This window comes from Pinus tabuliformis, chromosome 8 (assembly GCF_031772625.1).
Source record: "Pinus tabuliformis cultivar Carrire ecotype Pingquan chromosome 8, CPIR1, whole genome shotgun sequence".
Classification (NCBI taxonomy): Eukaryota; Viridiplantae; Streptophyta; class Pinopsida; order Pinales; family Pinaceae; genus Pinus; species Pinus tabuliformis.
In genome coordinates, this window is record NC_142294.1 from 516,086,291 (window position 1) to 516,108,362 (window position 22,072).

At 36.9% G+C, this 22,072-nt stretch overlaps 1 pseudogene; it reads right to left on the reverse strand.

Annotated features, from left to right (window-relative positions):
* Positions 1–11,722: 11,722 nt before the first annotated feature.
* LOC149236394 (uncharacterized) lies at positions 11,723–20,894 on the reverse strand (annotated as a pseudogene).
* Positions 20,895–22,072: the final 1,178 nt, after the last annotated feature.

Consider the following 22,072-nt stretch of genomic DNA (forward strand, 5'->3'; position numbering starts at 1 on the left):
TTACATAAATAGAGAGTAATGATCAACTGAGAGAGAAATGAAAGGAAGAAAATTTGAATAGCTTTCACCCTTATGAAGAGCCTATGAACACTAATCTAAGGAATGCAATACACCAAAAGAATAAAAAAAAATGAAATAAAAACTTAACCTAGCTGCCAGGAAGTATGTGTGAATCCCATAGACAATCCAAGCTTTGGAAATAGAGCAAGAGAGAAATAGATGAAAATACCAATAACTTGAGGTAGTGTATGCCCAAACCCACGAGTTTCATGTTGAAGAAGGAAGTCTCACTAAGGAATTGTAACAAAGAATTCTTCCCAACGATATAAACTACCTATCGTAACCTAAATCTTTCTTCTAGAACTCCTTCTTAGTTTATTTTAAAACAACTTAAGGAAATATCTTCATCTAAATTTTCCATGTAAAATAACATACCATAACTTGGGATGAAAGAGACAAATGTAAAAGGAGAATAAATTACAATTTTGAATACATTTCCTTTCCCATGCATTCCACTAATTTTCATCCATCCAATCAAACTCCATAATCTCCACCATCATTACTAGGTTTCCATTTTCTAGTAGCATCACGAAGTGTATTTATAATTGGGAAGGACATTCAACAACCCATCTAGAGACCAACCACTATGAAAACTATCATAAATGATCTTGCATAACCCATCTAGATATCAATTTTCCAAGTGTGTGGAACATTATGATCCCTATTGTGCCCTCCTGGACATGTTAACTAATCATGGCATGACTTGATGACACCTTAGCGAGGTGAATGTATTCAAAATCAACACTAATGCATATATTTAAAATTGAATCTAAGGCATATGATTATTTTAAAATTAAAACAACTGAAATAAAATTAAAACTAAGACATGTAGAAATTAAAATTAAGGCATCAATAACTAACATCAAAATTACAATTAAAACATATATAAATCCAATTAGATTTAAATTTGTTATATTTAATTAAATAAATAAAATTAATACATATATTAATTAAACCTAACCTCTACATTCATTCGAACTTGACATATATTTTCAATCAAACATAATGCATTAAGTTAAAATGGTGTCCTTTGATGAATATTCAATCTAACATAATACATTAAAAAGAAAAAATGACTTGACATATACTTTCAATCAGAGATAGTTCATTAAATTAAAATGGTGTCCTTTCATGAATATTCAATCAAACATAACACACTAGAGATAGAAAAATGACATTATTGGGGTTTAGAGCATAGTTACCAAATTTCAATTTGAATCCAAATTCAAATTCCATTTGATATGAAAAAGATATGAACAAAATCCAAAAATTCAATATTGAAAAAATTCGAGAACATATATCTTATAAATAGAATTTACTGCTTTGGGATAATTCTGGTGATAACATCTTATTCGTGGTCATACCGTAAAACATAGTGTTAGCGATAAAAACCCACTGATGGGTAGTGATAATATGTTAGATTGTTTTTTCATCCAACATTAAGGCTGGACCTAACCTAAACTTAACATAATTGTGAAAATAAAAAAAAACATTTAATCATTTGATAGATAGAGGTGGCTCCTCAAAATATTTACAAAATGTTCTTTCTTTAAATGATTTGATTCTTTGTATTTGAAATGTACAAATGAACTACAAAATTGACAATCCAAGAAAACAATCGCATGGCTTCTTCAAGGCTCACTTCATTTCCCTTCACAAACTTCACCACTTCTAAAAATAGTACAAGAATTTAATCAATCAAATCAAATTGTTTTCAAATTAAACTGTAATGTGATAATTTAATTTTGAAAACTTACTCTTGTAATTTGGGCTATCATGATATTTTATTTTTATTCCAATGAAAAAATTGCAAACATACCATGAACTGAGTTGTTCAGCATAATTTCAAGATTGCGACTAAACTCATGCAATTCTAAAACTATGAAATTGAGCCATAAACAAACATGGACATATTATTTTAAATGAACTTGCAAATACAATCGTAAACCACCTAAACTACATGTAAGTGTATATAAAAAGGGTAATGATGGATATAATAAGGGAATTTAATATTCATAGATATTCCAAAGGAAATGAATCACATATAGTTGAACAATTAGGGGATCTATATTTTGAAAGAGGAAAGCACGTTTGAAGTGTGTTAAAGAGAAACAATGTGTGTGTGTGTGTGTGTGTGTGTGTATGGGCCAAAATGTACCACCAAAAGTAACGGGTTCTCCTTGGTTTGAAGTCCTTATTAGACCTCACATTGTTTGGGATAGAAGCCCCATCTGGTATGTGGGATTGACTTCCACCATGTGTTTCTTATCTTGGCTATCAAATTCATATGTTATAGTGAGGAAAAGTATGAAATTCCTAATGATTGAGGATGAAATCAACCCATGATTAACAAAATTCTAGAGAAATGTACAAGGACATAGAAGCAAAACAATAAGAAAAGTATGCGTCAAGAGGAATTAGTTAGCTAAGACCATCTAGAACAACCCCATAACAATGTAATATAGGTGAACTCCATATTAACTCCCAATTAGTTACTAGCATATGCATGGAATAAGAAAGAAAATATTCAAATCTAACATATGAGTGACACGCTACAAATTAGTTCATTAACATATGACTAACATGAAAGCATGTACACACACATAGTAGGAGTATTGGTTATCCATCATCATCGGTATAGGAATGCATGGACATTTGTGTCGAAAATGAAGTACTTGTCATTAATAATGCTGCAAATCCAAGTACATATGCCACAATCCCATCAAAATCCAATAGTAGAATGAGAGCTTCTCTTATCATCTCCAACATGAAACACTAGCTTCATCACCACTTAGTCTCAAAGCTACCAAGATAAATTCTTACAACTACCTAAGTGCTAATATATCTATGCTATAGGACTTAAGCACCAAAATACCACCGTGAATGAGGCATGAGCATGCCTTTATGCAGATGGGTTGGTGACCTTTCATCTCTCCTATGACTCTTCAAATTGTTGGCATTATGATTCTGGTATGGCTCTATGATACAGATGTTGTACTTGATGGCAACACCCTCAAGTGGCAATGCTCTGATCAGGCTATCAAAATGTTGGAAATTAAGAGGTACGCAGGAGAATAGTTCTAAAGGTGCGTACACGCACGTACGCCATGAAGGGACTGCAGCCACACACGCAGGTCACCCGTTCAGAAGGTGCGTACCCCCAGTTTACTTACTTCAAGGCAGAGAAGTGCACTCACGTGGGGTTTCTTATGTTTGGCCCGTGGTATTTAGCCTGCCGTTCTTGATTCTATGGTTTTGGCCCGTGGTATTGTTTTATATTATTATTATCATTGAGCCCCATGTTTTTGGGCCCCTTGTATTGGTTACCTATGGTATTGATCCATGATTTTAGGAAGAGCTTGCCTATATAAGGCAAAGGAGATCACTTGGCTAAGTATCTTTTGCAAATTGAATATCTTAAGATCTAAAATATTGGGTTATTGTTTTAAAAGCTTGATCTATACAAAAGTGAAGTTGAAAGCGAATCTATGAAGGGTGATCTCTCGAGCGCATCTGAGCATCTGACTATCTGTGGCACACTGGGGGACTACCAATTTGGCCCTAATCAGAGGTACGCAGGTGATTAATGGTGCAAGTGCGTGGGTACGCAAAGCAGAAGAAGGAGAAGTGCATGGGTACGTAGAGCAGAAGAAGGCGCAGTGCGTGGGTACGCAGCGTGACAGAGGTTCAGGTGCGTAGGCACAGGCAAAGTACGCTGCGCTTCAGAAGCCGCAAGTGCGTAGGTACGCAGCGCGATAGCATCTGTGGGTGCGTGGCTACAATAGCAGTACGCGACGCGATAGTATCTGTGGGTGCATGCCTATAGTAACAGTACGCGACGTGATTGAAGAAACAGTGTGTGGGTACGCGGTGCAGCAGAAGGCTCTCTGCGGGTATACGCAGGGGAGCAGAAGGTGAAGTGCGGGGCCACGCAGGCCAAATAAAGAAAAACTACGTATCTGTCTTAAGACCTTTTGTTGGATTTTTCTGTTGATAAGGTGTTCTGGGTTTAGTTTACTGTTATTGTTGATCTGGTTACTGCAGTTGACTGGGTGATTTACTTGTACTTGATGATCTCTTGATGTTTATGGATCCAGTTTGAAAAATTTATGAAAAGTGGTCCTTGAAAGAAAAGAAGTAGGGGGTTGTAGCTCCCTTCCAGGAGAGACTGGAACACGAGAGAGAGTTGTAGCTCTCTGCAGGTTGCAGCCTGCGTACTGGTAAAGGACTGCACCAGTACAAAACCATTGTAAAAGGAGTTTCTAATTTGAAAGAAGATAGAGACATATTGTAGCAGGTGCTTTTCACCCACATTGGGTTTCCACCTTACATCTGGTGTTCTTTGGTGTGACTATCTTTTTTCTTTGATCGTGCTCATTATTTTATGGTACTGACATGCAAAAATAATTCAAGGTATAAATAAGGAAGATTTATTAAAAGAACTTGATAATACTGATTCACCCCCCCTCTCAGTATTATTTCCAACAATTGGTATCGGAGCGGGTCCTTCAGAGAAGCTTGATTGCTTGAAGGAAGATCATTCATCATGAGCAACTACGAGAGAGAAGCATCAATTAGGCCACCAATTTTTGATGGGACAAACTTCAATTATTGGAAGGTAAGAGTTACTGCCTATCTTCAATCTCTCGGTACAGAAGTTTTGGATATCATAGATACAGGCTACACTTTTCCTTCAGCTACTCCTACAAATACGACCGAAAAGAAGAAATATGAAACAAATGCTAAAGTATTCAATACTCTGCTGGGATGCTTATCTCAAACAGAATTCGTGAAGGTTATGCAATATAAATCCGCAAAAGAAATATGGGACAAGATTGCCTTGAGCTACGAAGGAGATGAACAGGTAAAGCGTGCTAAACTTCAAACCCTCAGGATTTAGTATGAGAATCTCAGAATGTATAATGATGAAAGTGTGGCTAACTATTTCCTTCGGGTAGACGAGATTGTTAATTGCATGAAAAACTTGGGTGAAGAAATAAAAGAGGCTATTGTGGTTGAAAAAGTTTTAAGATCATTGTCCCCCAAGTTTTAATCTAAAGTATCTGCAATAGACGAAAAGGAAAATCTACGAATTCTTACTATGTCTCAGCTACACGGAATTCTAACTGCTTATGAAATGAGAAAGGGAGGTCCATCAGACAGGAGAGAAATTGCTTTCAAGGCTTCAGGCAAAGGAGACTACTATGAAGCAAGTCACGTGCCAGAAGAAGAAGAACAATCAAATTTTGTCAGAAATCTTCAACGGGGTACTGGAAGGTTCAGAGGTAAGTTACCTTTTAAATTTTTTTCTTGTGGAAGAGTAGGTCATTACGCTGCGAAATTTCCTCATAAGGATAAGATTGACAAAGGAAAGGAACCTGCTAGATGGAGCAAGAAACAGAATGCAAATAAGAAAAGCTACTACACTCATGAGGATAGCGATGGTCTATCAAATAGTGATGAAGATGAACGAGGTAATGACTATAAACTTTTAATGGCATTTGAAGATGATGATTACATGGATGCTATAGATGTGGATAGCTTTCATGAAGAAATTTCTAGACTCAAGACATGTATAGAAGAAAAGAATATGATCATTCATACTCTACAATTTCAGATTGATTAAAAAAGAAAAATATCTTGAAAAGTTAGAAGGTGAAATTGTCGGTCTTAGAAAAGAGATTGAGAAAACAAAGGCTATTAATCTTAAGTTTGTCAAAGGATCTGAAACTCTGGATGAGATCATCAATGTACAGCGTTCTCCGCTAAACAAGACAGGTCTAGGGTATAATGGAGAAACTTCTCAAGCATCCACCTCAAAGAGTTATCTTGATGAAGCAAGAAGGAATGAGAAAAAGCACAATGGAGATCACCAGATAAAGCAGGGACCAATTACAAACAAAGACTATCAGGTAAACCAGGGGCAATCCGTCTTAAGGATGAACAAAAGCTACAACCAGCCACAGGTAAAATCTTCGCAATTTGCTTCAAGAATGAATGACAATAGAAATTACAATCGTTTGGCTGGAAGATTTGATAACCGCAGAAGTTTCTTCAATGGACAATGCTTTTCTTGCCATAACTTTGGTCACAAAGCAGCTCAATGTGTTGCATATAAAACGATCATGACTAGAGAAGCTCAAAAATAAAGAAGTATGACCGGGATTACAAAAAGGACCTATAACAACTTTTCGGCTCTTGAAAATGAAGTTGAATGTTCTATTTGCAATAACTTTGGTCATGAAGATTCTGAATGCAGGAGCAGGTTTCAGCAGACAAAGGAACAAGCCTCAAGCACCAAAACATGGAGAATAAAGGAACCACAAACAGAAAGATGTGGGATAGCATTTTATGCAGAGGGACAGGAAAATCTATGGTACATTGACAGTGGATGTTCGAAGCATATGACAGGTGATAAAGAAAAGCTTGAATCATATTCTGCTTTAGAAAAGGGAAAGAACGTTTCTTTTGGAAATGATACGCCTGCAGCTATAAAAGGAAAAGGCACTGCTCAGTTAAAATAAAAGGTCAAAGCTGGAAATGTTTTGTATGTTGATGTATTGAAGCATAATCTTCTGAGTGTCAGCCAGATGTGTGTTCAAGGAACCGAGGTGATATTTAGATCAAATGGATGTCTTGTTCGTGATCTTGATACAGGTAAAACGGTGATCAAAGGTAAAAGAACTCCAAATAATCTATACATATTTGAAGAAGGACAACAACAATGCTATCTAAGCAAGGATGATGAACACTGGTTATGGCACCGGAGGTTGGGGCATCTAAGCTTTTCACAAATAAGGAAAGCATGCAAATATCAGGCAGTTCGCGGCCTTCCAGATATCAAAATTCTAGACAACACTATATGCAAATCATGTCAGTTTGGAAAGCAAACCAGAACTAACTTTCCAGAGAAGGAAGGATCAGCTAGCATGCCTCTTGAGCTTGTACATACAGATGTATGTGGACCATTCAGGAAAAGGACACCTCGAGGAGAAGAATACTTGATATTATTCATTGACGATTTCTCCAGGTTTGTCTGGTTAGGACTTATGAAGCACAAAGATGAAGCATTCGAAAAATTCAAATCCTTTAAAGCCTTGGTTGAAAATGAATCAGGATACAAAATTAAGTGCCTCGGATCCGACAGAGGTGGGGAGTTTGCCTCAAATGAATTTTTCAATTTCTGTGAAGAACATGGGATAAGAAGAGAATTCTCTACAACTAGAACTCCTCTGCAAAATGGAGTAGTGGAAAGAATGAACAGAACAGTCCAAAAAATGGCTCGTGCTATGCTTGATGAGTCTGGAACTCCCGCAACGTTCTGGGGTGAAGCTGCATATGCTGCGGTTGTTATTCTCAACAAAACAAATGTCCGGGTGAACAGCACTCAAACTCCTCATGAGCTATGGTATGGTGAGACTCCTTCGGTAAAGCACTTCAAAATCTTTGGGAGCAAATGCTATATTAAGAATACTGATGAGCAACTTGGAAAATTTGAACCTAGAGCAGATGAAGGCATTCTTCTTGGTTATTCTCCACATAGCAAAGCATACAAGTGCTACAATAAAAGACTTGGAAGAATTGTTGACAGCATTGATGTAGTGGTTGATGAGAAGGGATACATTCCTAGGCAAGTAAATCATGAAGATATCAAAGAAGATGAAGACTACCCTCATAGACAGAATGATGAAGAAGAAGAACCTCAAGAAGAACCAGAGGAGCAGATAAGGATAGAAGAGAAGACTCCATCCAGATATGTTCAGAATAATCATCCAGAATCTCAGATTTTAGGGCAGAAAGAAGCATGTGTACAAACAAGAAGAACAGTTGCAGAAGCTTCAAGCTATTTGTCATTACTCTCTTCCACTGAACCACAAAATGTGAAACAGGCATGCAAAGATGAATGTTGGGTGAAAGCAATGGATGAAGAACTTGAGCAGATCGAAAAGAACAACACTTGGGAGCTGGTTCCTAGACCAAAGGATAAGAATGTTATAGGGACAAAATGGATCTTCAAAAATAAATTGAATGAAGATGGAGAAGTAATTAGAAACAAGGCCAGACTTGTTTGTAAAGGGTATGCGCAGCAAGAAGGAATAGATTTTGAAGAAACCTTTGCTCCTATTGCAAGACTTGAGGCCATCCGAATGTTCCTTGCTCTCTCAAGCTTTCAAAACTTCAAAGTATTTCAAATGGACGTGAAATCAGCCTTTCTGAATGGAGACTTGGAAGAAGAAGTATACATTAAGCAGCCAGATGGTTTCATTCTTGGAAATGATCCAAATCTTGTATGCAGATTGAAAAAGGCTCTCTATGGTCTCAAACAAGCTCCAAGGGCTTGGTACTATCGTTTGGACAAATATCTTCATCAACAAGGTTTTTCAAAAGGATCAGCAGACAATAATCTTTATATAGAAGTTGAAAATGACAAATTGCTAATACTTGTTGTGTATGTAGATGACATTATCTTTGGCAGCAATGAAGAAGCTATGAGTCAAAGCTTTGCCTTGGTGATGCAGAAAGAATTTGAAATGTCCTTGCTGGGAGAACTGACATATTTTCTTGGTTTGCAAATCCAACAAAAAGAAGGAGAGATCTTTTTGTCTCAAACTAAGTATCTCAAGCAGATTTTGAAGAAATATGGCATGGAAGATGCAAAACCAGTATGTACACCCATGGTCACAGGATGTAGCCTCAGTGCAAATGATGAATCAGCAGCAGTGCATCAACCAACCTACAGATCTATGATTGGAAGTCTACTCTATTTGACAGGTACCCGACCAGACATCATGCATGCAGTGGGAATAGTTGGAAGATTTCAAGCAAATCCGAAGGAAACTCATCTTCAGGCAGTGAAGAGAATCTTTAAATATCTTCAAGGGACTCAAAATTATGGCTTATGGTATCCTAGAGATACAGATCTCACACTTCATGCTTATACAGATGCAGATTGGGCAGGAAGCGTGGATGATAGGAAGAGCACAAGTGGTGGTGCGTTCTTTATGGGTTCTAGATTAGTATCTTGGTTCAGCAAGAAATAGAGTTCGATTGCCTTGTCTACAGCTGAAGCAGAATATGTTGTTGCTGCATCTTGCTACACTCAACTCCTTTGGATGATGCAGACCTTGCAGGACTTTCAAATCACTTGTACACCACCTATCTCCATCTTATGTGATAAAACAAGTGCAATCAGCATTTCAAACAACCCAGTCATGCATTCAAAGACCAAGCACATACCGATCAAGTATCATTTTCTCCGGGAAGAAGTACTTGAACAAAAGGTCAAGTTGGAGTATGTTCCTTCTAAGGAACAAGTTGCTGATATACTCACCAAACCATTGCCCAGGGAGACCTTTGAATACCTCAGGCAAAAGCTGGGGGTTGTTGATGCATCATCTTGTTGAATCTCTTCTGATGGTTGGTTGTACGCAAGGCTCATCTGAGGCATATGCGTACATGTGCTGGGTTGCGGATTGGTTGAAGATCGAATGGCACAGATTCAGGGGGAGCATATAATGCATTGTTGGCATTATGGAGGACGTACAGAAGGAGATCATGGATGCTGGTCTGAATATTGCTACAATATGTCTCTATCTCTTTCATGGTCAGTTATGGTGTTTTGGTGGCTTATGGTTCTTATTTGCAAATCTGGTTTATAGTCAGGGGGAGCATGTTCTTAAGGGGAGCACAACCCTTTGCCCTTGATGTCAAAGGGGGAGAATGACGTTGAGGATCTTGAGGTTGCCATCAAGTCCAAAGGGGGAGATTGTTGGCATTATGATTCTGGTATGGCTCTATGATACAGATGTTGTACTTGATGGCAACACCCTCAAGTGGCAATGCTCTGATCAGGCTCTCAAAATGTTGGAAATTAAGAGGTACGCAGGAGAATAGTTCTAAAGGTGCGTACACGCAGGTACGCCGTGAAGGGACTGCGGCCACACATGCAGGTCACCCGTTCAGAAGGTGCGTACCCCCAGTTTACTTACTTCAAGGCAGAGAAGCGCGCTCACGTGGGGTTTCTTATGTTTGGCCCATGGTATTTAGCCCGCCGTTCTTGATTCTATGGTTTTGGCCCATGGTATTGTTTTATATTATTATTATCATTGAGCCCCATGTTTTTGGGCCCCTTGTATTGGTTACCTATGGTATTGATCCATGATTTTAGGAAGAGCTTGCCTATATAAAGCAAAGGAGATCACTTGGCTAAGTATCTTTTGCAAATTGAATATCTTAAGATCTGAAATATTGGGTTATTGCTTTAAAAGCTTGATCTATATAAAAGTGAAGTTGAAAGCGGATCTATGAAGGGTGATCTCTCGAGCGCATCTGAGCATCTGACTATCTGTGGCACACTAGGGGACTGCCAATTCGGCCCTAATCAGAGGTACGCAGGTGATTAACGGTGCAAGTGCGTGGGTACGCAGAGCAGAAGAAGGAGAAGTGCGTGGGTATGCAGAGCAGAAGAAGGTGAAATGCGTGGGTACGCAGCGCGACAAAGGTTCAGGTGCATAGGCACAAGCAAAGTACGCTTCGCTTCAGAAGCCGCAGGTGCGTAGGTACGCGGCGCGATAGCATCTGTGGGTGCGTGGCTACAATAGCAGTACGTGGTGCGATAGTATCTGCGGGCGCGTGCCTACAGTAACAGTACACGGCGTGATTGAAGAAACAATTCATGGGTACGCGGTGCAGCAGAAGGCTCTCTGCGGGTATACGCAGGGGAGCAGAAGGTGAAGTGCGAGGCCGCGCAGGCCAGATAAAGAAAAACTGCGTATCTGTCTTAAGACCTTTTGTTGGCTGAATTTTTCTATTGATAAGGTGTTCTGGGTTTAGTTTATTGTTATTGTTGATCTGGTTACTGCAGTTGACTGGGTGATTGACTTGTACTTGATGATCTCTTGATGTTTATGGATCCAGTTTGAAAAATTTATGAAAAGTGGTCCTTGAAAGAAAAGAAGTAGGGGGTTGTAGCTCCCTTCCAGGAGAGACTGGAACACGAGAGAGAGTTGTAGCTCTCTGCAGGTTGCAGCCTGTGTATTGGTAAAGGACTGCACTAGTACAAAACCATTGTGAAAGGAGTTTCTAATTTGAAAGAAGATAGAGACATATTGGAGTAGGTGGTTTTCACCCACATTGGGTTTCCACCTTACATCTGGTGTTCTTTGGTGTGACTATCTGTTTTCTTTGTTCATGCTCATTATTTTATGGTACTGACATGCAAAAATAATTCAAGGTATAAATAAGGAATATTTATTAAAAGAACTTGATAATACTGATTCACCCCCCCTCTCTGTATTATTTCCAACATAAATTCCGTCACGGCCATTTGAGCCTTCATACTTTTCATATTCTATATCACTTTTGGATGACATTTGTCATTTATATTCTTATAAATATGAGAAAATATTACAATATGATAATAGAGAGGCAATGGACTTTGAGGATGCAATGAGAAAAATTCACATAGCCAACAATGACCCAAGCAAGTTCACTTTTTCAACTAAAAACCAATAATTACGATGCAAGATGAAATAATTTCATTATAATCAAATGAGAAAATTTTTAAAAAGTGTCTTTGCATTCATCATAAATGAATTTACTCAAATGAATAGTGAAATATTTGAATAAGTTTACAACCCTGAAAAAATCATTAATTATCTTTTCATTTCTCCACTTCCATAAATTTCAACTTGTCCTCCAAAGGTGACAATTGTTGATCAACATAGCTAATATTTGGAGGCTTCAAAGATCCATAGGTATCCAAGAATATTTATTCCTACACACTTTCCACAAAAAAATTGATTTCATTCGTAACTTTTATCATGTACTTATCTGATTTGCTCGACCATATGGTAATTGAATCCCCATTTTCTTGATACAAATTCTTCGCATATATATGTGCGTGCAATGGTTGCATTGAAAGCTCCAAATATAATAACTCCCATGTAATCATTTTCAACCTTGTCTACATTCACCTCAATAAGCATCCCTAGTTTGGGACATAAAAGAAGCACTTTTCCTTTTAATTCCAAAGATAGATAAGGAGATAGTCTATTAAGAATTGTTACAAAACCAACTCACAAAAGATAGAAAAGAAAGATTGACGCCTTAGAAATCATCCTCTTCTAGGGGAGAACCTCCTTTACATTACACAAATGAACAATTCTTGGATGATACAAATGACAAAACCTCCTTTCTATATATAAGAGTCTAAGGGGTCACAATATAACCAAAGTTGACTTAACAATAATAATATAAGGGAACAAAAATTACAATAATGGGCTTCTATGGTGCACAATAATGATAATATGGGGACAATAGGGGCACAACAATAACAATAAGGGATACAATGGCAATATTAATGGGGGAATCACTAGTATTATAGGGACATAACATGCCCCTCTCCTTCAAAATAGTGTTGTTCTCCACGCTTGAGTAGTTCTGGATGCTTCTGTATAAAATTCTCATCCTCCCGTGTGGATTCTTCAACTGGTAAGTTCCTCCACTTGGTGAGATACTCTGAAATTGATCAATTTCGTAGCTGCTGAGTTCTTGTTTCTTTGACTACTTCAGGTTCCAATATGATTTTTCCTTCCTCATCAAGTTCTGGAAATATTGTTTGAACTGGGAGCATGTGTTAGGTCCCTATACTACTAGGGTAACCCCTTATTGTTATTAGTATAAGCCCCTTATTATATTTTTGTGCCAATGTAGTCCCCATATTGTTATTATTATGCCCCATGTAAGCCCATTATTGTTATTATTGTGCCCTTACGTTATTATTGTTATGTCGTCTCTGATTATATTATGACCTCTTAGACTGCTATATATAGAAAGGAGGTCTTGTCATTTGTATCATCCAAGAATTGTTCATTTATGTAATGTAAAAGAGGTTGCCCCCTCAAAGAGGCTGAATTCTAAGGTGTTGATCTATCTTTTCTATCTTTTTGTGAGTTGGTTTCATAACATTTGGTATTAGAGCTTTGGATTCTAGGGTTTCGCTGCTCCAAATAGGTTATCATGGAATTTTCATTATAATGTTTTCCTGTGATGTTTCAGATGCTAAAAAAAAACCCACTTGGGTTGAAATCGTTTTGAACCTCAGATTTTAATTTCAGAGATTTTTGTGCTATATTTGCAGAGATATGATCTGATGAAGTTGGCCTTTTTGCAGCCTCCCAAATTACATTCCAAATAGGTGAACTGGGAAAAATCATCATAACTTTTGTTTTGAGCATCAGATTGACATTTCATAAGAAGTTACAGAAAGAGGACGAACTGCAGCTTCTTGTGTATAATTTTTAGATACTAAGGTCAAAACAGTAACACGTGGCACTTCATACAATTTCGCTCTTCTGAGAAGGTATATAATCAGGTCATCTTGGGAGATTATGCATAACTCTTTCTTGGAGAATCTAAATTTGATCAGACTTGTGGCATTGGAAAGAGGATGCAAAGGGCTACTGCAGGTCACAATTTCAGAACTTAAAGATCCAAAAGTACAGAGGTATAGTCATTTCAAGATCGAGCTCCTAAAATAAAGGAAAAGCAAGATGAGGAAGTTTGATGGCAAGGATCCGTTAAATTGGATGCTACAGATGGAGAAATATTTTGATCTACATGGTGTACCACCATTACAAAAGGTATGTATTGCATCTTCATATTTAGAACAAGATCAATTTTTATGGTATAAAGGGCTTTGTTCTCGTAAACAACTTGTTACGTGGTCAATTTTCACAGAGTAAATTATAGCACATTATGAGAATAAAAAGAGGAACATCTTCTTTAGAGCAACACCACAACGACTGGCAGAAGAAAGAGAAAAAGGGCTTTGTTACAAAATGGAAAGAAAAATTATGGCAACAAGGAATTCTACATCTCACAACTATAAAGATGGAAGTGTTTTTTCTCCTAGCCTTCCACAACCTACAAGGGTTACACCACAATAATTGGAAGAAAAAAGAGAAAAAGGGCTTTGTTACAATTGTGATAGCAAATGCACTAAAGGTCATAAGTGTGTTGAGAAGAAATTATTTTACATAGATTATGAAGAGGAGGAAGAAAAAGTTCAAGACGTGAAAGATCACATCAAGAAAGAAGAAATGAATCCAACCATATCTTGTAATGCATTGGCCAAAATTACCACTCTTCAAATTATCCAGCTAGAAGGACATATCAAGAAAAAAATGTTCAAGAAGTGAAAGATCACATCGAGCATCAAGAAATGAATCCGACCATATCTTGTAAAGCATTGGAAGAAATTACCACTCCTAAAACTCTCAAGATAGAAGGACATATCAAGAAGAAAAAGGTTAAAGAGGTGAAAGATCACATCGAGAAAGAAGAAACGAATCCGACCATATCTTGTAATGCATTGGACAGAATTACCACTCCTCAAACTATCAATATACATGGACATATCATGAAGCAAAATGTCGTTTCAGATGCACTCTCAAGAAAGGATGAGGATGTGGAAGCATTGTTTTGTGCTATTTCTATTATCCAACCAAATTGGATACATGAAGAAAGGGATGAATGGAAGAAGGGCAATGAAGTGTGGCCACTCATTCAAAAGTTGCAGAAGATCCCAGTTCAAACAATATTGCGAGAGATTTACGAGGAAGGAAAAATCATATTGGAACTTGGAGCATTCACAGAAACAAGAACCTAACAGCTACAAAATAAATCAATTTTAGAGTATCTCATCAAGTGGAAGAACTTACCCACTGAAGATTACACATGAGAGGACAAGAATTTGTATAGAAGCATCAAGAACTACTCAAGAATTGAGGAAAATAATTTTTGAAGGAGAGGGGCATGTTAGGTCCCTATACTACTAGGGTAACCCCTTATTGTTATTAGTACAACCCCCTTATTACATTGTTGTGCCCATGTAGTCCCCATATTGTTATTATTGTGCCCCACGGAGGCCCATTATTGTTATTATTGTGCCCTTACGTTATTATTGTTATGTCATCTCTGATTATATTATGACCCCTTAGACTGTTGTATATAGAAAGGTGGTCTTGTCATTTGTATCATCCAAGAATTGTTCACTTATGTAATGTAAAGGAGGTTGCCCCCTCAAAGAGGCTAAATTCTAAGGCATTGATCTATCTTTTCTATCTTTTTGTGAGCTGGTTTCATAATAGCTTGTCACCTATAACCTTCTTTAAGCATGAAACATGGAAAACTGGGTGCACTCGGGAAGCTGTAGAAAGCTCCAATTTGTATGCCATAGTACCTATCTTTTGCAAAACCTTTTATGGACCATAATACTTTGGTCATAATTTATTATCCTTCTTAGCTTGCTTGAGGGAAATTTGTTTATATGGTTGTAGCTATAGGAATACCCAATCACTTAAATCAAAACTTCTTTCGCTACAATGTTGATGTGCTTGTTGTTTCATTCTATTCTGTGCAAAGGTGAGGTTATCCTTTAAGAGTTGGAGAAATTGTTGTTGATTCTCAATGTGATCTTACAGTGCTTGAACCTTAGAATTTTATTTTAAATATGATGTGATGGATGGTGGATGATATCCATAAAGTTCCATAAATGGGGTCATTTTTGTTGCAGTATGGAATGAAGTGTTATACCACCATTCAGCTAGAGGCAACCATTTGTCCCATTGTGTCTGTTTATCATATACAAAGAAATCAAGATATCCTTCCAAACATTTGTTTACTATCTCAGTTTTCCCATCAAATTGGGGATGATAATATGAGCTATGAGCTAACTGAGTACCAAGACAAGAAAATTAATTTGTCCAAAAATTTCCATTGAAAATGGGATCTCTATCGCTTACAATAATCCTTGGGTTTCCATGTAGCTTTTGAATTGTTTCCATAAATGTAGTAGAAACTATAGTTTCTTTAAATGGATGAGATAATGAAGAAAAGTGTGCATACATGGTAAGTCTGTCAACTCCCACCATGATAACACTCTTTCCTTCGGACTTGGGTAATCCTATGATAGAATCCATTGAAACCTCCTCCCAACATTGGCTTGGAATGGATAAAGGTTGTAATAGAACTGGGGCCTTAACTGTTTCAACTTTATTTTGTTGGAGAACCAAACATTTCGCCACAAACTTTTGAATATCCGATTTAAGGCCATCCCAAAAAATTCCTTCTTAACCCTATGGTAAGTTTTTATAAATCTTAAGTGCCCTCCTAAGGGAGAGGTGTGCAATTCCCTCAGAATATTTTGTTTGAGTTGGTAATTCTTACATAGGTATAACCGATCTTTGTACCATAACGCATCATTTTTCCAGATAAATGTATCAGATGTATTAGGATGTTGTTGTAACTTTTGAATGAGTGCCCACACTTCTTCGTCATTCTTCCATTCATCCCTTGCTTCATTTATCCAATATTGTTGGATAATAGAAATGGCACAAAGAAATGCTTCCACATCCTCATCCTTTCTTGAGAGTGCATCTGCCACAACATTTTGCTTCCCTTTTTTGTAGATGATTTCAAAGTCATAACCCAACATCTTTGTGACCCATTTTTGCTTATGAAGATGATCTTTGTTCTAAAAAGTATTTAAGACTATCATGATCTGTTTTTACCTTGAAGTGTCTTCCCATTAGGTAGGGTCACCATTTCATAAGTGCATGTAGTATTTCCAACATTTCCTTCGCATAAATAGCTTTGTGTAAATACTTTCCTTTGACTAGAAGACTTTTGAAAGCAATTGGCCTTTCTTCTTACATTAAAAAAACACCAATTCTATTTCCTGAAGCATCACATTCCACAAGAAAGGTTTTTGTGAAGTCTTGTGTAGCTAAGACCGGTGTTTGGCACATTGTCTCTTCTAGAGTCCATTAAAATGCATCTTTCTTCAATAATGTTGTTAGAGGTGCTGTTATTTTACCATAATTCTTAACAAACTTGCGATAATACCATGTCAACATGAGAAATCCTTGTAGATGCTTTATGGATGTGGGGCTTTTCCATTCTTTAATGTTTTTTATTTTTCTATGGTCTACCTTAACACCCTCATGAGATACAATATGACCCAGATATTCCACCTCTTATACTCCAAAGAAACATTTGGAGGTTTTTGCATATAATTGTTTCTCCTCCAATAGCTTGAGCACCCAGTTAACATGTTGAACATGATCCTTCCAAGACATGTTGTAGATTATTATATCATCAAAAATTACTAACACAAACTTTCTAAGGAAGGGTTTGAAAATGGAATTCATCAAACCTTGAAATGTAGAAGGTACATTGGTAAGGCAAAAAGGCATGACCAAAAATTCATAATGACCCTCATGAGTTCTAAATGTTGTTTTTACAATTTCTTCAGTTTTGGTTCTGATTTGATGATATCCTAAACGAAGATCCAACTTGGTGAATTAAATCGATCCACGCAATTCATCCAATAATTCATCAATGATATGGATGGGAAATTTATCTTTAATAGTGAGATTTTTGAGCTCCCTATAATTTGGACACATGCACCATGATCCATCCTTCTTGTGAACCAATACTACTAGAGTAGAAAAAAAAGTTTGACTAGGTTGAATTATACCAACCTCTACACTTTCTGCAACCATACGTTCAATTTCACTCTTTTGGGCATAGGGATATCTGTAAGGCTTGATGTTTGGAGGAACACTTCCTGGAATTAAATGAATATCATGATCATGATCATGAATAGGTGGGAGGTCTTTGGGAGTCTCAAATACCTTGGAATGATTATCCAAGAATTTTTGGAGATCTGGAGTAATAGATGATTTCCATGTGGGAACCTCTAGTGAACATAATTGTGCAATTATGCCTCGTTGTTATTTCTTTAAAAGCTTTGTCATTCCGTTAGAGCTTATTATCTTTCTCGGTTTCCCTATGATACCCCTTAATTCAACTTCCTTTCCTTCTAAAGAAAATTTCATGAAAAGTTCTTGAAAATTGAAGATTATTGTACCCAAGGATTGTAGCCATTGGATTCCTAGTACAACATCAACACCACCCATTGGAATGGAAATAATTTGACTTTTCAAAACATATTCTCCCATGGATAGCTTGACATTATGGAACTTTCTTGAGCAATTTATGGTTCCTCCACTTGCAACCATCACTTGACACTCTGATGCTAGATATAGGAAGCAATTCAATTCCTTGGCTATCTTACAATGAATAAAATTATGGGTAATGCTTGAATCAATTAACACTATTACCTTTTTCTTCTTGATATTCCCTTCTATCTTGATAGTTTGAGGAGTGGTAATTCTAGCCAATGCATTACAAGATATGGTCAGATTCATTTCTTCTTTCTCTAGGGTTTGTTCCTTGTGTGTATCCTCTTCTTTTGATGTTTCTTGTTCCTTTTCTTCCTCCTCTTCACAATCTATGTAAAATAATTTCTTCTCAACACACTTATGACCTTTAGTGTATTCGCTATCACAACTATAACAAAGCCCTTTTGCTCTTTTTTCTTCCAATTGTTGTGGTGTCAACCTTGTAGGTTATGATTGTGAGTGGTAGACATCCTTGTTGCCATAATTTTTCTTTCCATTTTTCTTACCAACCTGAATGCCTTCTCCAATCAATCAGGTTCCCAGAGGTCAACCTCATGTTGGATGTTATCCTTTAAAGTCCCTATGAGCACATCAATCCTATGATCCTCTGGAATATCTTTTACCCTTATATTCAATTTTTGGAAGTCTTCAATGTGCTTCATCATTGAACACTTTTGTTTGAGATTTATCAATTGGATAAAAAAAGTGTTTCTTTTGGTATCCTCATAATGTTCTGTCATTTCATCCGTAAAAATAGCCCAAGTGACAATTTGTTTATGAGAACAAAGCCACCAATACCATACAAACTGATTTGGTTCCAAATATAAAGTTGCAATGCGTACCTTTTGTGTATTTTGCACATTATGGAGATCGAAAAATTGCTCCATTTGTAGTATCCATGATATGGGATCCTTGCCATCAAACTTCCTCATATCGATATTTGGAACATGGTGGTTCTTTGATCCAATGTTAGAGTCTATGAAATCATGATTAACATTTATTTTGTTCTCATCATGAGATTCCTTTACTACCCTTTCACCATTAGTAAGCATTTTTTGTAGGAACTTTGTCAAATCTGTCTTCAAATCTTCCATCTTAGCTTCAACACCTTCCCTTAAATCATCCATCTTAGCTTCCATGCCATCCATCTTATCTTCCATGCCACTCATCTTAGCTTCTATGCCTTTCTTTAAACCATCCATCTTAGCTTCCATGTCATACATCTTAACTTCTACGTCTTTCTTTAAACCATCCATATTAGCTTCTGTTACTTTTTGTGCAAGTGAAATTTGTTACACTTGGTCTCTTAATTTTGATATATCATGTTGCATTTCTTCCTCTTCTTCATGATTCATGGTAGAGATTTCATGTTGCTTACTAGGTGTTTCCATTTTCTTTATTTGGGGCATCAATTACTGATAATAATGCTTCACTATGCCCTTTTAATTCCTTCAAACTAATTTTTCAAACCAAACTTATTCAAAAATTAAAAAAAAAGTACACACCATTTTTCACTTTATAGGAGTTCGATATTGAATTTGTTGTATCTCTGTAATTTTGAATATCCAAGGGTTGAAATTTCTTCTTGCAATAACCCTCTGAGTACTCTTTCTAACCTCGCAAGTTTGATCAAGATTGGATTCTACAATGAAGAGTTATGCGAAATCTCCCACGATGACCTGATTATAGACTCCTTTGGTAGAGCGAGCTTGTATGAAGTTCCACGTGTCAATGTTTTGACCTTATGATCTGAAACTGATACACAAAAAACTATAGTCTGTACTCTTTCTGTAACTTCTGACGAAATTTCAATATGAGGCTCAGAAAAGAAGTTATCATGATTTTTCCCCAAGTCACCTATTTGAGATATAAGTCGGGATCCTGTAAAAAATCTAACTTCCTTGGATCATATATCCAAAAATATAGTGAGACAAGATGTGAAATTCAAACCCAAGTTTTAGAGAGCTTTCTTCTCAAATGGGTTTTTGTTTTCGCTTCTAAAACATCGCCAAAAAATATTATAGAGAAAATTCCGTGATGACCTATTTGGAGCAATTGAACTCTAGAATCCAAGCTCTAATACCAAATGTTATGAAACCAACTCACAAAAGATAGAAAAGAAAGATCAACGACTTAGAAATTATCCTCTTCAAGGGAGAAACCTCCTTTACATTACACAAATGAAAAATTCTTGAATGATACAAATGACAAAACCTCCTTTCTATATATAGGAGTCTAAGGGGTCACAATATAACCAAAGAAAGCCTAACAATAATTATATAAAGGCACAAAAATAATAATAGTGGGCTTCTATTGGGCACAATAATGAAAATATGGGGACAATAGGGGCACAACAATTACAATAAAGGATGCAATGACAATATTAATGGGGGAATCACTAGTATTATAGGGACCTAACAAGAATATTCACAATTTGATTGCAAATTCTAAGGTCCAAATAAGCTAACACCACTCCATAAAATTCCTCATTATACTGCAAAAGTAATGAATTTAGAATTTCAAGGAATCCCTATTGCACATCATCATCAATTTTAGAAACATGAAGATTCCCGTCCTTCTCCAGTTCTCTGACAACAAATTTCTTGCTTGTAGCAACAACACTATTTATTAATGATGTAATACCGTGCTCCTACATCTACTGAAGTAACTCGCCAAGTGAGTTAAAAACGTAATGAGAAGTTACTATGATATTATTTTACCTCCTAAGTCACATTAAGGGAGTGGAATCGATAGAAACACACCATACAAACCTTCCACATCAACATTAGGACTCTCAGGAACCATCCCCACCTCTCGAGTAGCTAGCCCCTAGGTCCCACTGATTTCTTAAACCATTGGACTCCTAGCTGATCCCTTGATATGGGCATGCATGTATCCAAAGAGATATGGACTCTTCCACAACATGGTATGCCAATGATTAGGGAATTTTTTTCCCAATACTGTGCCTGCATCCCCAGGATTTGAGCCACTTTTTCAGTTCCAGAGCCCAAGTCACTGCCCATAACTCAATGGCGCCTCCAAAATCCATAATTTAAATAATAACAAGACATACAAATAAAAAACTAACTCCAGGACTAGGCTTGACCATCCTTAACCAAGACTTACATTTTGTCAAACACTTAGCATCAATGAAATCTACAGGAAATGAATACAAGACATAGCATAAAAGATTAACAACTCATGTGAGACTTGATAAGAAGGATCACCACCCTCCCCCCTTAACTATTTTGACATCAATTAGGTCTTGCATCCATTCTCCTTTTAGTTACAAGTAAATATATGAAATAACCATGACAATAACTAGTCACATAACCATGCTTATAGCTACCATTAAACCATGAAACTAACAATGAGATAATATACATTAGAGCCACATATTAATAAGTACAAAATCAAGATAGCTTAGCTTTTATTAAACATAGGCAAAGATGACATGGTTTGAAACTTCCACATACTACCTAACCATAGACATGGCTAAACCAAATCTCTCTTTCATCTAGTCACCCTCATGCCATATTCCAAGGATGAATGTGGGATCTCATGGATAAACCAATACAAAAAAAAACAAGGGAATCTAGAGGTTAAACCACCTCAACCCTCACTAAACCATGATCTCAAAAAAAACAACACCGAGATCACATAATGAAACTGAGCTTGGAATTCCTCCAGACTCCATCACTATCCTTGAGGAATTTTCTATCTCCTTGTCCCTCAAGCTTTGCCACCATCCACACCAGCTCACTAGCAATAAACCGAGACACCAATATATTAGGTGTTACCGCCATCGACACCATATCACTAGGCCCTAAAGCCCTTAGGCTTCACCATGTATCCCACCAAAACCGGTCAAGGGATTCCTAGGCCATTGGGAATTTTTCTGAGACCACCTTTGGAAGAGATTTCAAAAACATCTGTCGTTTCCAAAGCTCAAAACCGAGGAAACAATCTCATCACACCATGGG